This window comes from Rosa chinensis, chromosome 4, assembly GCF_002994745.2.
Source record: "Rosa chinensis cultivar Old Blush chromosome 4, RchiOBHm-V2, whole genome shotgun sequence".
In the NCBI taxonomy this organism is placed as follows: domain Eukaryota; kingdom Viridiplantae; phylum Streptophyta; class Magnoliopsida; order Rosales; family Rosaceae; genus Rosa; species Rosa chinensis.
The window spans coordinates 59761040-59777245 of record NC_037091.1 but is presented as its reverse complement, the minus strand read 5'-3'; the positions used below and the strand labels follow the sequence as shown (position 1 = coordinate 59777245).

The 16206-nt window shown below is 38.5% G+C and overlaps 1 pseudogene; it reads right to left on the bottom strand.

Annotated features, from left to right (window-relative positions):
* Nucleotides 1-14676: 14676 nt before the first annotated feature.
* Nucleotides 14677-15460, bottom strand: LOC112199672 (annotated as a pseudogene).
* Between the last annotated feature and the right edge of the window lie 746 nt (nucleotides 15461-16206).

Sequence of the window (16206 nt, the reverse complement as noted above, 5' to 3'; positions counted from 1 at the left end):
TGCTACAATGTGGGCTACTTTAGTGCCTATACACTTCTGATTTCATAATTGGGATCTAGGAGATTTAAGTCGTTTACACTTAGCCTATTTACTATGTCTTAGGGTGTCTTGCCTGCAGAATGAAGGTTTGTTCCCTACATCTAGGTATTGATAGTTTTCTGGTGCACCGCAATTGAGTGCATTGGCAACAGAAACTTTCATACTCTATTATCTTGTTGTTTCAAATAGATTTAGTTATGCTAGACTTCTGAATAAAGGAGCGAAATTTTAAATGTAATGGTACGTGAATTACCCCACTAGGGGATCTTTATTGTGCCATTTTGGCCTGAGTTATTTATATGAATCGATTACTACTTATTTCTAGTGTTCTAAAACGCAGCCGCCCAGGCCGCCTATGCAGCGCCTAGGAGCTAGGCGCACCCACACCGCCCCGATTATGGGCTAGGTGATTGAGATAGGTATTCGGAGATTCGGCGGGAGCCTAGGATATTTAGGCTGCTTGGATTAGGTGTTAAGCGGTGCATTGATAAAAGAAATCTAGAAGGCACATCCCCGGAACATATCGCTATCTTTCTCTCTCAGTCTCTCGATCTCGCTCAACAGTTAACGGTGGCGACACATCACTCCTCGATTCTGGCTAAACTCTTTGTTGAAGACTTCAACTGTTGATTACTTCTCTCTCTCCAAACTCACTATCGCTGACTCGTCGTCTCTCTCTCCCTCCTCGAATCGATGGTTGTGTTTGTGAAGGATGAGTGGGTCTATGGTGACGATGGCGGTGATGGGTTATATATCTAGGTCGTCGTTTCCACCATTTAACGGGTTGTCTAGGTTATCTGGGTTTGTGGGTCTGGAGTCAGTGTTTCAGAGAAACAAGGACGTGACAATAGCTATAGGTTTATTGCTCAAGAAAAGGCCAATTCTTGGAAATTGGTCTCGGTCTCTTAAATAGCTAAAATAGTAGGAAAGTCTTCATCCATTTATCTGGCCACGTCAATAATATGTGCTTCTTCAATAAGTGGGCTCATAAGTTCATGTACCTTCTTCCTTTATTTTTTTACCTATTTTGATTATTTAATCAATTATAGGACTTTAATATTATTATGAATTAATTTCGTGTCATAAAATAATAAAATAATAAAAACCGCCTAGACTCCCGCCTAGGTCCCTAGGTGCTAGTCCCTGGGTCACCGCCTGACTAGCGCGTAGCATTTTTTCGAACCTTGCTAGTTATTTCAAAAATAACCATGACATTAAATAACAAAGCTCTAGAATAGATAATAATAAATCACATATGAATGAGATATCAAACTATACTATAAAACAACCTACCTCATAGCGATGAACATCACTAAATACCATACATTTGGAATAGGTAACCAATGAAACTCATAGCATAAAAATAAAAAATAGAAAAATAAAAAGCCGGTAGGCATTAACTATTTTGAACTTGAAAGTCACGCCTACTACCTTTTTTCTTCTTCTTCAATTGTCACCTGAAAGTCAGGTATTTTACCCAAGTTAGAATGTCTGTAACAAGTATGGTATAGTCGAACAAACCTCTATATTGGGTATGCAAGTAATGCAAACAATTATATGAAATAAATTCTTAATGACATTTCATTGAATACATTCAGTGCACCGCAACGAAAAGTCACGCCTAATACATTTGGGTATTTTACCCAAGTTAGTATGTCTGTAATAAGTATGGTATGGTCAAACAAACCTCTATATTAGGTATGCAAGTAATGCAAACAATTATATGAACCAAATTCTTAATGACATTTCATTGAATACATTCAGTGCACCGCAATGAAAAGTTATAAAAAAATAAAATAAAAATCATGAACATTGTTCTCTCTCTTAATCACAACAACAAATACTATCGATATTAAGAATCAAATAACTTAATTACCTATGTGATATAAGGTCTGTGAACCCAAAAGAAAGATATAGAAAAATCTCTTATCATTTGGTTCATTTAAAGTAGCAATCAACCCACTTTTTTTTTTAATCGAAATAGGTCATCCAATATATTAAAGTTCAGCAAGCAATATCAGAAATGACACACCCCAGAGGGGCCAAAAGAAATAGCTGTCCTTTAGGGCATACAACGGACCTATTCTAGTAAAAATAGAACCACACACTCCCAAGTACACCTACCTTTTAAGGACAGATACACACCTTTATTCTAACAAAGCCTAGAAAACTCAAAAGTAGTTTAAATAAATATAACAACCAAGCACCTAGAATTTGCAATCTTAGAAAAACTAAGCATTAATAGTAGAGGAAGAAGATGTATCAACCTCCCCTATAGCTCCACACTCTTTTGGTACCTCCACCATGTGATCCACATTAACATCTCCACCTATCTCCACCTCAACCGAAACATGGGAGTCCTTGTCGCTATCACGAAGTTTTCACTTCTTAGCCTTTTTACCCTTAAAGTCCTTCTCAAGAACCCGAGCACACTTAGGCCGATTCTTACTACCCTTGGGCCTCCCTATTCTTCTTTCTTGGCGAAATCACGTACCAACTTATCATGCTTATGTTGCAGAACAAGCTGCATACCATCATCCACCTGAAGCAAAGGTTCAGAGGAAGACACAAACCTCTTTCCAACCCATGCCAGCATATCCACCGGCTTCCTCTTGATTCCCAACATCGATCTAGGGCCCGGCTCCATAACCAGTGTGTTCACAGCTCCCTCCATCCTAGCAGATTTGAAAACATGCAATGAAGGCATAGTCCCACCATTCACAGGACCGGTAGGTGTGTTCATCTAAGCTTTCCAACTCTTAAGGAAAGCTGATAAATTCAGGCCCTCAAACAGGATGGCATTATGCTTCCCATCACCACCACTGATTGCTCCACCGCCAACACAGAATTCTCCACAAGATTTTGTATCACACCTCCAGACTAATCCGGCACCATCAATTGCAGCATTTCCGACCAGACTTGCTTTACACTCTCCTCCACCCTAACCGGACCTTGGCTATCCGACAATGACAGCCCAACAATCGCAGTCTGCAACTGCGCAAGAAGTTCATCCTTCTCTTTCATTAAGAGACCATCACACCCTGCGTCCCCATGTACAAAGAGGCCACAGCTCTGATAGAACCCCTTCACCTTTTCATAGATAAACGCTAATTCCTGCACCACCTCTGGCAAAAACTCAAAAAGCTTCCAAAAACCCTAACCTGCCGCCTCACATCAAACACCAGACGAATCCTTTGTTCCTCTTCTTTTCAAAATAGGGTTGTTTGATCGAAGTGAATAACCCGGCCAAGAGTAGCACCGACTAGATGCACCGCCGCCTTATTGTGAAACCCTACTGGTAACCATTTGATCACCACCCACATTTCCAACAAATTCAAAGGGACAGCCACCACTGATCCTATTCCATCATACTCTTTGAGCACCAACATAGTATTCCTATAGAACCATGGTCCTCCATGCAATATCTTATTACATTCAGATGCACACTCAAATTGAAACACAAATCGATCTCCTACATCTTGTATCGTCAAACCAAACTTGATACGCCATATTATAGCAATAGTCCCTTTGAACCTTGGGAACTTGGCCTTATAGTACCACTGGTCTGCTTGCAAAGCTGCAAGCCTTGCCGAACCCAAAGTCACCTGCACCGAGTACTGGTGATGAATTCTGGCCGGATCCCTAGCCTCCAATGATGCCATTGCCTCAAGGTTTGGAATTTTTGTAGAAGGAAAGCAAGGAGAAAACCCTAGCTAAGGCGGCTAGGTCAGTTTCAATAAAATGAGATTGGAATATATGCAATCAACCCACTTGAATTTGAAAAAAAAAAAAAAAAACCAATATTGCATGATCCTAGCAAAATTAAGAGCAACTCCAACATGTTCCATATATCTTACATTTACTCTACTATAGAGAAAAATAAGCATTTTTTTTGCTCTAACAGATTTCATGTACCTATCTCCATTATAGAAAAAGTGAAGATAGAGAAAACAAATTTCCCTATATTTTAAGCAAACTCTAAAATTATAGGAAATCATTTTTTTTGGAATTTTTATTCTTATCTCTTCAGATTATATTTGTTTCTATCATTAATAATTTAATTACATATTTGAAATTTTTTAAATAAAATATTTAATCATGACTCTTAAATTATAGAGAAAATAATAGAGAAGTTGTTGGAAGTGCGGAAGTAAAATTATGGAGATTTTATCTTTTAAAACCACATATAGGAATTTTCTAGAGAAACTGTTGGAGATGCACAAATAACAGGGATTACAAAACCTACAATTTAAAATATTGATGCAAAGTGCTTTAATCATGGGATTGCATAATGTTACTTTTTTTGTCAAAAGATAGATTAGAGTAGGTTGTAATTTTTAGGAAAAAATGGTGTATTATTTATCTTACATGGCAATTTTTGGGTGTAAGTTGAAAAAAATAATAATGGATCGATGAGTTCTACTTCTACCTAATATGTATTTTTTTTTTTGGTTAATTACATATAAGTGCATCATAGAATGTTTTTTTAGCCATAAGGCCACCAACTAGTTTTTTCCTTCATAAGGCCACTAGATTAAAAAATGTGTTATATTTTGGATATTAAAAACTAATATATTTACATAAATGCCACTAGAGTACAAAACCAACATTCATTCTCTCTCTCCTCTTCGGCGAGGTCTCTGGTCAACTCCGGCGGGTCTCCGGCCAACTTCCGGTGAACTCTTGTGAGTCTCCGGCCAACTTCCAGCGCGTCTCCGACAGACCTATGTGGGAGTGGGAAAATTCTGCTGGGCCTGCAATTAAGGCGATTAACTCCGCAGTTAGTATGGCGTTAAATTTCAGTCATGAATGCGGCGATTATTACGACAATAACTACGCACAATGATTATAATTACAAGTGCGTGATGAATGAGTATCATAAATACGCAATGAATGACGGTAGTAAGTACGCAATGATTAGCTGTTATTAGTGCAGGAATAATAGTCATTATAAGTATGTAAATAAATGCAGCCATCAAAGCAGAAATAATGGCCGCTTTTTCCCGAAGTAAGTCATCGCCTATATAAAGGAGGTTCGACGTCCAGGTAATCCATCGAATTCCGATTCTCAATACTTCACTACTAAGAAACGTACTGACTTAGGCATCGGAGGGTTTTCTGTAGGTACCCCCCCTTCGCCTGGAGCCGACGGTCAAACTCCAGGTCAACGCTCGAGGGAAGCTTCTCGATTGTTCCCAGGTCAACAAGTGGCGCCGTCTGTGGGAAGCACTTTTCCCTAAAAAGTGATGGCGGGAGCTGCCCCTGACGGGATCCTATTTCTGTCACTAAGGACTGGGAGTGATGGAATACAAGCCCGAAGTGACAAAAGTCTGGGTAACGTAGACTAGCGTTCTTTCCTTTAATAAACATATTCTGACCTTTTCCTTTTATATTTGAAACATATTTGTGGTCAGTGTTGTTGAAATGTATGTGTAAGGCTGGTGGCCAAAGTAAATACCCAAGGCCGGTGGCCAAGGAGAATAAAATGTTGTTGATCAGATTCAAAGGGAAATGGGGGCAATTCCATGTCTCATGCTGAAAATGAATCTTCGCCTTGAGAAAAGAATCGAGGCGGCTAGGGCCTGAGGAAATAATCGAGGTGGCCAGGGCCCGAGGAAAGATTCGGGGCGGCTAGGACGGCCAGGGCCAGAGGAAAGAATCGGGGCGGCCAGGGCCTGAGGAAAGAATCGGGGCGGCCAGGGCTCGAGGAAAGAATCGGGGCGGCCAGGGCTCAAGGAAATATTCAAGGCAAGATTTGAAGCAGCCAGAGAATGGAAATTTCCTCTTAGGACGAGTGTCCAAAGAGAAAATTTGGGGGCATTGTGGGAGTGGAAAAATTCTGCTGGGCCTACAATTAAGGAGATTAACTCCACAGTTAGTATGGCGTTAAATTTTAGTCATGAATGCGGCGATTATTACGACAATAACTACGCACAATGATTATGATTACAAGTGCGTAATGAATGAGTATCATAAATACGCAATGAATGATGGTAGTAAGTACGCAATGATTAGCTGTTATTAGTGCAGGAATAATAGTCATTATAAGTGTGTAAATAAATGCAGCCATCAAAGCAGAAATAATGGCGGCTTGTTCCCGAAATAAGTCATTGCCTATATAAAGGAGGCTCGACGTCCAGGTAATCCATCGAATTCCGATTCTCAATACTTCACTACTAAGAAACGTACTGACTTAGGCATCAGAGGGTTTTCTGCAGGTACCCCCCTTGTCCTCGAGCCGACGGTCAAACTCCAGGTCAACGCTCGAGGGAAGCTTCTCGATTGTTCCCAGGTCAGCTCCTGCTCCAGTCCGCATTAATTGTTGGGTCAAACTCCTCTACGGAATTTTTCACCTCCAACAACCTCCGACCAACTTCCGGAGAACTCCGGTGACCACAAAAGCTACTGTCACTGACACCAAAAGCTACTATAGCTAGCAACAAAAGCTACTCTGATGAAATTTCTTGCAATCTCAGGCGAGGTCACAAAAGCTACTGTCACTAGCAACAAAAACTACTCTAGTAAGATTTCTGACAACTTCCGATGAGATAACAAAAGCTATCATCACCAACAATAAAAGCTATTGCTTACCAAATAACATATGTTCCCCAAAACGAAAAGCTATTATCCCCACCAACAAAAGCTATTGTCACTAATACCAAAAGCTACTCTCACCAGAAACAAATGTTACTCTCACCAACACTAGAAAACTACTCTCACCAATAGCAAAACTACTCTCACCAATAGTAAAAACTGCTCTCACCAACACCAAAAGCTACTCTCACCAACAACAAAAGTTACTGTCACTAACACCAACGAGCTACTCTCACTAACATTAGAGAGTTACTCTTGTATCAAAAACTACTCTCACCATCAACAAAAGCTACTCTCACCACCGCAAAAAACTATTGTCACCACCGACAAAAACTACTCTCACCAACGTTAAAAACTACTATCACCACTACAAAAATCTACAGTCATCACCACCAAAAGTTACTCTCACCAACAACAAAATATATTCTCATCAACATCAAAAACTCTTCTCACCAACAACAAAACGCTACTTTCACCAAAACCTATAGCTACTTTCACAAACTTCGAAAGCTACTCTCACCAACATTGAAAACCGCTTCACTTGCTCTCTTTTGCCAGAATTCAACCACAAAAACAAAAGTACAAACCAGAATAAAACACCATCAGAAACAATGAGACAAAAAATTAAGATCCAATTTCATTACCATAACTCAAAACAATACAAAAGCTACTTAAAAATCAAAACAATTGTAAAATTCATAGTAATTACCTAAATCAAATCAAAACTATCAAACTAAATGAAAAAAACAATACAAGAGTTTATGCCATTTCCAAAAACAGTAGCAATTCATGATTCAAACCACAAATCTATAAGAAAATCAAAAACTTAGCACAACGAAAACATAGACCGATCAATTCCAAATGCAGCTGAAGTTACCCAGGTCAAGATAGTACTGTATGAGTTGGAGTGAGCTGGGAACAAAGTCTCCACAACCACAGCAGCCACGCCCTCCCTAATGTGCTTATCGGCGACCTCTTCTCCATAAGCTGCAGCCGCCGTCAGAGTTTGCTGAAAATCCTGGACTCCGACTAACCCCAGCCACGCCAATTCGTTCACGTACGTCCTCACGCATGCATGATCTTCTCAGAGGACTCGGAAATTGCCTTGAGGACCTTGCCCGGTGGCAGGAGCCAATTTCCAAGAAGAAGAAGAAGAAGAGCAGGCGATTTGTAGAAAACATCGATCTGGAATCCTCTCAGGCTGAATTAGAGGACACCGACTACCTCGTATCTTGATGAGGAGTGTAAGGTCGCCGGAGTTGAACGACGCGACGATATCGAAGACACCAATCATATCCCTTTTCTCCTCGTCTGTTGTCCCCTCCTCACCTTTTCTCCCCTTCTCTCCTCTTGTCTGTCTTTTTGCCCCTCTTATGTGACTCCCCTCGTCACCTTTTCTCCTCCTTTCTATCTTTTCTTCCCTTTTCTCCTCTTTTTTGTCGTCCTCTCCTCACCTCTCTCTGCACATCAGCGTCGGTCTCTCACCTCTCTCTACCAAGTCATTCACTCCTCTGCTCAGCACTCTGCTCTCATTCCACTACACCACAAACAGTCATCTATAGCGGCCAAAAAACGCTATAGTATCATGTTATAGCGTTATAGAAAACGCTATGACAACCACCGCTATGGTAGGTTTGTTGCTTTAGATAGCGTTTTCCAGAAATGCTATCTATACGTCTGTAAGCATAGCGTTTACAAAACGCTACAGATTAGTTTTTCATAGCATTTCTGAATTGCTATAAAAATACTTTCCATAGCATTTTTGAAATGCTATTAGCTTATTATTCATAGCATTTATAAACTGCTGTTGTCATATATATAATTGCTTTTAGATAACTACCTTAACATTTAAGGAATGCTATCATTCTTGTTTTAATAGCGGTTTGTCATTGTCTCTGTACACTTATTATAGCATTTCAATAATGTCATCTAAACATTTGTGTCAAACTGAAAATAGTTTCAAATAATGATAGCCATAAAAATAATAATTCATTTAATGGTTCAAAATGATACATAATTAATTTTTACCATACAAGAAATTCAAAAACTAGTCCAACCAACAAGTTGTGTCTTTGGATCCAATATGGACTACTTACTGAAATTTAACAAAGTAGAAAAACATATATAATAACTAATTTACTGCATTAGTATTGAATTGAGGGAGCTCATCATCTTCAACAATAGACTGCTACAAAACAGAAGACAAAATCATGATTAGATAAGTTGAAAAGTTTGCTAATCCATCACAAGTAGCAGCATGATTAGAAATGGCATGACCAATACATATATAAAATATATTACCAGATTTTCAAAGAATAACAACTTTGATGAGAACACAAAAAAAGAACCTGATTTTGTTTCCAGGTACATCGACTACATCTAAACTGTTAGATTTCATCATTTCTGAGATCTTTGCAGCAGGAAGATCCACGTAGCATCCTTGTCTTATCTGAAATACCTCATGGAACTTATGTCCAACATGATGTATTAGTTCTGCTGATGGCTCCGTGGAAGGTAAAGTTGCGTCAAAGATCAACTGTTTGAAGAAAACAAAATCTAAAAGTTTGTCAACTGAACCATATAAAGGCTATATCAGCAAAAACAAAATTTGGTATAGGAAAACAGTTTGAATGGTATTTACTACTATCTTCTTTTATCCATAATCATTATCAGCCAGTTAACGGACATAACAGGACTACACAATGCACGTTGATATTTTGACTCATACAAAGACCTTCTGCCTCTCTTCTACAGTTAACGGAGAACTAAATCCACGGGAAGATAAATCCTTTTGAGGGCTGTCATAGTTACCAGTTGGACTAAATAGAGAAAAACCTTCTGTTGCAACACTTGACCCAAGTCGTGTTCTAAGTGTTAAAAGACAATCTATAACAGTCTTCATAGATCCCTGCACAATAATATAAACCAGAAAATGAGTAAGAGGGAACATATGAACAAGGAAATTAAATCTCACAAAGATACCAGACATTCAATCCAACTGGTAAATAACTTGTAGGGGAGACTAGGAAATCAACCTCGTCAACATAACAAAGTCTAAGCCTGTTCAATAGCCTACATAAAATGGTACCATCAATCAATACTGATCTCAAGTCCTCATATGAAGCAGTTTCTGGTAAACCTAAATCAGGAAGTAAACTATTAACCACTTCACTAAAAACGCTAGCCGCTTGCCTGCAAAGTACGTTATAGAAATATGAGCAAGGTTTTAGATTGATTCACAATGTAGCGGAAAAGTGGATTCGGCCAGCTATCCTTACCTTCAGTCTCACCAGTACCATTTACAACTCGTCCAAACATATCCCCATTAGCAGGAAAACTTGAAGTCAAGGTTCCTCCCTTTTCAATTTTGTGGTTACCAGAAGAGGAATCCATCATTAAAAACTTCGGAGTGACATCTAGCTTGGGAGCTCCACTATAAAGCTCATGGCAAGCACTACTACTCTATTTTATAAGAAAAATTCTGAAAGATGAGAACTTTAAATCAATGAAAGGGTAGCAGCCATGAAAGATGGAAACTTTAAATTAATGCAAGACAAATAAGCTAAATAATCACTCGTAGATAATCAACTTTTATGTTAAGTTCACATTCTCTATAGAAGGAATTAAGATTAATAAAGAAGAAAAAAGTTTAATCTGACATATGATGCATAGAATCATCTGACCTACTAGCATTCACATGCATATATATATATATATATATATATATATATATATATATATATTTATCACCTTTTCATTTAATTTTTTTGAGAATATATCATATGATTATACATAAGAATAGAATTGAAAAATGCAGCTGCAGAAGGCAAAAACATCCCTTGGATTATTAACCTGAGTATAAGTCTGGGACGATGCTCTACAAAAGAACCTGTATTTGAAGGACTTAACAATTCATCTGAAACACCATGATTGCAAACAAAGATACAACTCAACACACAAGATATAATACAGAGATCAAACAGACTCAGTTTTCATATAGAATGATTCTGTACATGCATCAAGAACAATATGACCAGCAAAACTGAACATAATGGGGAAAACAGAGACAAAAATCCAGCCTGAGAGAATGACCTTATTAAGCTAATGGACCAAATAATGTTCATAAAGCTAAAAATCATTTTCACCTAGTGTCTAATTAAGTCCAATTAATTTGAAATTTCAGTAAACTCTATGCTGACATTTTGCCCAACAAACAACACCACATGCCCAAGGCTAATTGAATCTTAGGCTCAAACAAGCCAAATTGAATCTTTCAGACACAATCAACAGTAAAGCATTTAGAAAGCATAAGACCCAAGAAAATAGATACGTACCCACAGTGTCTAGAGCTCGAAGAACCAAATAAAAAATATAAACTTGCAATTACCCAAAAAAAAAAAATTCAGTACAAGGAGAAAGGTGGTACAAGAGAATGAAATATATTGGTATATAGGCAATGTAAGCAATTAACAAGTAAGAATAGTAGTGAACAACAATGTCTTCCCTGAGAGAGAGAGAGAGAGAGAGAGAGAGAGAGACAGTTACTTGCAGAAAACAGAAGCGAGTATATGCTTAATTAACTGTTACCTTCAAAGAGAAATTTAATCCTTTGCAAAGCTCTCCTGGTTTTGAAACAGAAAAATGAAAAATTAAACCAATACCCAGATATCATTCTTAAATTAAAATCAAAAGAAATTTTCAAAGTGAAGATATTTCAAAGCTCCGTGGGGATGAAGAGAAAAGATTGATGAGTTCCTTTCATGTTTCATACCTTATGAAGAAACGAAGAGAGAAGAGGAGAGTTTCTGCAATCGAGAGAGAAAGAAGCTCGGTGGGGATGAAGAGAGAGAGCGGCTACCGAGAGAGAAGAGAGAGAGCGGCCACCGAAAGAGAAGAGGTTTTTAGGGTCCTAGTCATTGCTTTACATTTAAAGTGTCAACTACCTAAAATTAAGCCCGCCTATGTTTTTCATTACCCGCTTGCTCCCGCTCAATTTTTTTCACAGCGTTTAAAATTTTAGAAACGCTATCAAAGAATGAGGTATATACAATCTATAGCACTTGCATAAAAAACGCTATCATTAAGTGCTATGAATAAGAAATTTTGTTGTAGTGTTCTCTCCACTTTATTGAGAGGTATGAATTTTTCTGATGAAATTAGAATGTGATTTAGGTTAGAATTTTGGTATTTCTAGTTTTGTTGATGTAAGGGATCATTAATATTATTGAATCATCTTCTAAGCATGTATCTGAGTTAAAATCTATTCAAGAAGTTGAAGTTGTGGAACAAATTGCTGTTGGGGAACTTGAAACTGGAAAGTGAGCTAACCAGAGACATGCAATTTTGCAAAGAGCTGGAGCTACTCAGTGGAGTTCAAGGTATTATTCTATCAAGAACTTGATGAAATTGTACAATTCAACTAGTTCAGTCTTGAAAAACATGATAGATAATGGACTCAATGGGAAAAATACGGGGAGAGGTTTGGGGGCTTCTAAAGCTCTTAGATCATTTGACAAGTGTTATGCAATTGAGATATATCATTAAAACGAAGTAGAATCTGCCAAATTTTTAAGAATAAATTATCTTGCCAGCATAAGGTCAATTTAGCACATCTCAAATTTAATTCATGGTTCCGTGCCTGCACATAACTAGTTAATTTCGGGTTCTCTGATCCAATTCAACATGTAATAAATTGATGCATGCATTAACAATAATGCATATCCATGCGTGTACGTGAATTGTGATTTCCATGCGAAAAACATTTTCTGACTCTGAGGAAATGACCAAGTGACATGCACGAAAACAAAATTTGCAGTCCACGTACAAGTTAATTTCATCGTTCATTTAACAAATAAAACAAAAAACAAAACCAAATCTAACAAAGTCGAAGTTAAAGGCCAATTTCTTGTTTTCCACGTACCTCATTCATGGGAATGGCCATTGGCTGGTAGTTGTAAGAGCAAGTTCACCCGTAATCAATAAATGTCAAGGTCGAGAAGTCAAGAATTCGACCAGTCAAGATACTGTTCACTGCCACTGGACATGGGTTTACACCCGTTGTTTTTCTTGACCGGTTAAGACTGTTCATCTTTTACTGTTCATCAATTTTAACTATTCACTTATTTTTCACTGTTCATTAAAAAAAAATCCTTATCCGTCCATCTCCTTTTATCTTGGGTATCTTCACTTTGATCTCCCTCTTGTCCGGCCACTGGACGTGTGTTTCTTGGTTGTTCGGCCATATTGGATATAAACAAATTTGGAAAATCAGAGCTATATGAAGAGGAGGAAGGTGTAACTATGAAATATAATTTTTTGGGTGTGAGATGTAAAAAAATGCTAGATATTTATAGAGAAATTTTTAGAATTTTTTACGATTTATTTTCTTACCGTTTCTTAACTTTACAACCCTATACATAGCTATTAATTCCATTACCGTCGGGTCCACCCATTTAATTGAAAACAACGGCCCAAATCAAAGGACCGTTGCTTTCAAATTTGGTGATATCCAACGGCAACATTCCACGCGTCAAGTGTTCTGCATCCCACTTCTTGTCGCTAGGTGACAAACTTAGCGAAGTCCACGCTGTCAGCTGCTGATTCGTGCGTGCCCACAACGCAACCCCTCATACGCGTCTCTCTCTCCTTCTCTGACGCTGACGTCCGCAATGAATGCTTCTGGGCCAAGCTGGTAGCTGGGCAAACAATTAGTCACCGGCTTGCCTTTTATTTTGGCTAGGGTCATCAAAAGCTAAAACATGGCTGGACAATATTGGCCAGGTGGAGTTGCAAAAACTGTCTTGCCCGGTCACCACATCATCATTCCATACTTTTGCCCGGTCAAACAGAGACCGCTGGACTTGCTCTAAGGGGACTTGATTTCTTGTTATCCTTGGACATTGGTTCTCATTGCAGCTGGCTTTATACTTTATTTATTTATGGGTGCAGTGTGAGGTTGTGAATGTCCCAAATGGCGCCATCATGCTATGTAATTTGCTAATCGAAATTGTAGAAGTCAATCTTGTGGAGTAATTGAAGTGCTCTACATTAGTGAAATTGAACCTCTAAAATTTTTGGATCAGTATGGTATTATTATTATTATGTATGGTACACCACAAAACAACTTATCTAAAGCTCATTCACTCAATTCAGAAATAAGTTTGGAAGTTATTCCAATTCGTGTATTTGGATCCTCACTACTTCGGAGCCCTGTAGATCGAAAATGTAATTTATTTCTAACATTACGCACTAAGTCCCCATGGGCTGAAATGTACTTTTGTCATAGATGAATGCGCGGACTCCAACAAACTTCCTTACTCGAAGAGCCAACTACTCCTCCAAACTAAAAAGACGAACAAAAAAAAATCGTCTAGCTTATCATTCCTTTGACGTTGCTATCCTTGAAAATCAATGACCTATTTACCAAAATTCCTGATCAACTACATGTTACCAAAACCCCAGACTGAAGCTATTGTACCCATAAAAGCCTTCGAATTATCCGTACGCCTCGCCATAACGGACATGGTTCGATAGCAAAATGGTAAACAGACACCGCCGATTGTGCCCATTGACCAAAAAAGGTCCTTCCTTCCTCTATGATAGCAAGAGTAGCAGCCAAACGAGCTGAAACCTCATCAACCATAGTGAAAACCCTAGAACATGAATGGAGCCAACGCATTAAAAAAAAAAAAACTATATATGATCTAACTAGAGCGTTAGAGACAAATAATGACTTTTTTTTTTTTAAATCTATTCTCAGGGTCTTCATATCTACCTGGATCGGTTGAATTCATTCAAGAATACGAGGAATGAATTGATCAAGTAGCTATAGAAATGAGTGCAAGAATGGATATCTATGACGAAGTTTTTATATTTGTTAGACGAAGGAATAAATATCTATGGCGAAGTAAATATCTATCATAAATTATTATGACATAATTTTCATCACTTATTCAAGTACCTCATCACTGTAGCTGCATGTAGTAATCTTGACAGAAAACTTTATATATCTCGTAATTAAACGTCATATACATCATCAATTAATTAATGTAGAGCCGACTTGAAAGATTTGGTGAAAGTTTCAAATTCTCTCAACCCTTGCAATGGAGATCTAGCTTCACCTAATACCTTCAAAATGGCACTGCCAACAATAACGCCATCAGCCCCCCACTCCGCCACCTGCTTCACATGTTCAGGCGTCGACAACCCGAAACCAACCGCCACTGCCTTGTTTGTTGCCTCTTTAACAGCTCCAATAACCCCCACCGTGCTGACCTGGTACACAAATCCCTCCGAATCTTGGACAGTGTCTTTCATGCGATCTCTTGTATTAGTGGGTGTGGTTAGCAGCACCAACTCAATGCCATTCTTCGCAGCTTCCATTCTCAACAGTTGTGTCTCTTCAAAAGGAACATCTGGAACCACAAGCCCACTTACGCCTGCTTCACTAATTTTCAACATGAAGTTTACGATGCCATGCTTGATAATAGGGTTAGAGTAGGAGAACAGAGTGATAGGGCAAGACAGCTGTGGAATAACACCCTTCAACAATATTGAGATAATCTTGTTCAAGTTTGTCCCTCTAGCCAAGGAACCAGTAGCTGAATCACGTATGACGGGACCGTCTAGTAACGGATTCGAGTAGGCCACCCCTAGTTCGATTATGTCCGATCCACAAGAATCTATCACCTTCAATGCTTCTGCGGTAGTCGAGAGATCAGGATCTCCGGCGGTGATGTAGGGGATAAATGCCACTTTCCCTTGTGACTTTCATTTTTGTGAACGTTTCTGAGATTCTGTTAGGGGGAGTGGTGGTGAGAGTAGCCATTGGATTTGGCCCAAGTAGTTTCTTGATTGAAAAGGTTGTTGTCAGGAATGAAGAATGAAGATAAGAAAATGGGTTCTGAGGTTTCTTTGTAATGAGTTGGAAAAAGCCGGGAGTGGACGTTAGAGTAATAGGAAGAGCCATATATGTTCCGACGGTGAAAAACTGATAACATATATGTCGACCAGTTTATTCTCTAGTATATATTGTGTGATCTGTGGGTCAATTGAGATTCTCTAGTACATATGAGCCATATCTACCTCACATGGATTTATCACGAACAGATGAATTGAGCGGAGATGAGTCTGGTTCAAGTACCGTTCTAGAATAGATCGATCTCCATGCCCAAGTTTTGGTGCGGTAGATATTTTTGAGAAGTTTAGAGTTCCAATAAATACTAATACGTTCGAAAATAGTTTTATATATATTGAAATCTGTTTGAATTTGAATTTCAAACGGTGTGATTATCAATATCAATCCAATCTGACAAGGATAAGGAAGTTATGCAGCAGTTCCTTAATGGATGGAACTGCATAACTGTTTTGTCTAATGTAAAGGAAAAACAACGTCTGCATTGATCCCTGCTAGAGCACCACACCTCAATCAATTGTCTCATTAACAATCTGAGATCAAAGGGTGAATCTAGGAGAAGAACAATGGATGGAGGCAATCGACTTTGTCAGTTTCCTATACCCCTTTCAATCTGCTGGATTTAAATTCACATTGTTTCACTGCAATATATATGGATC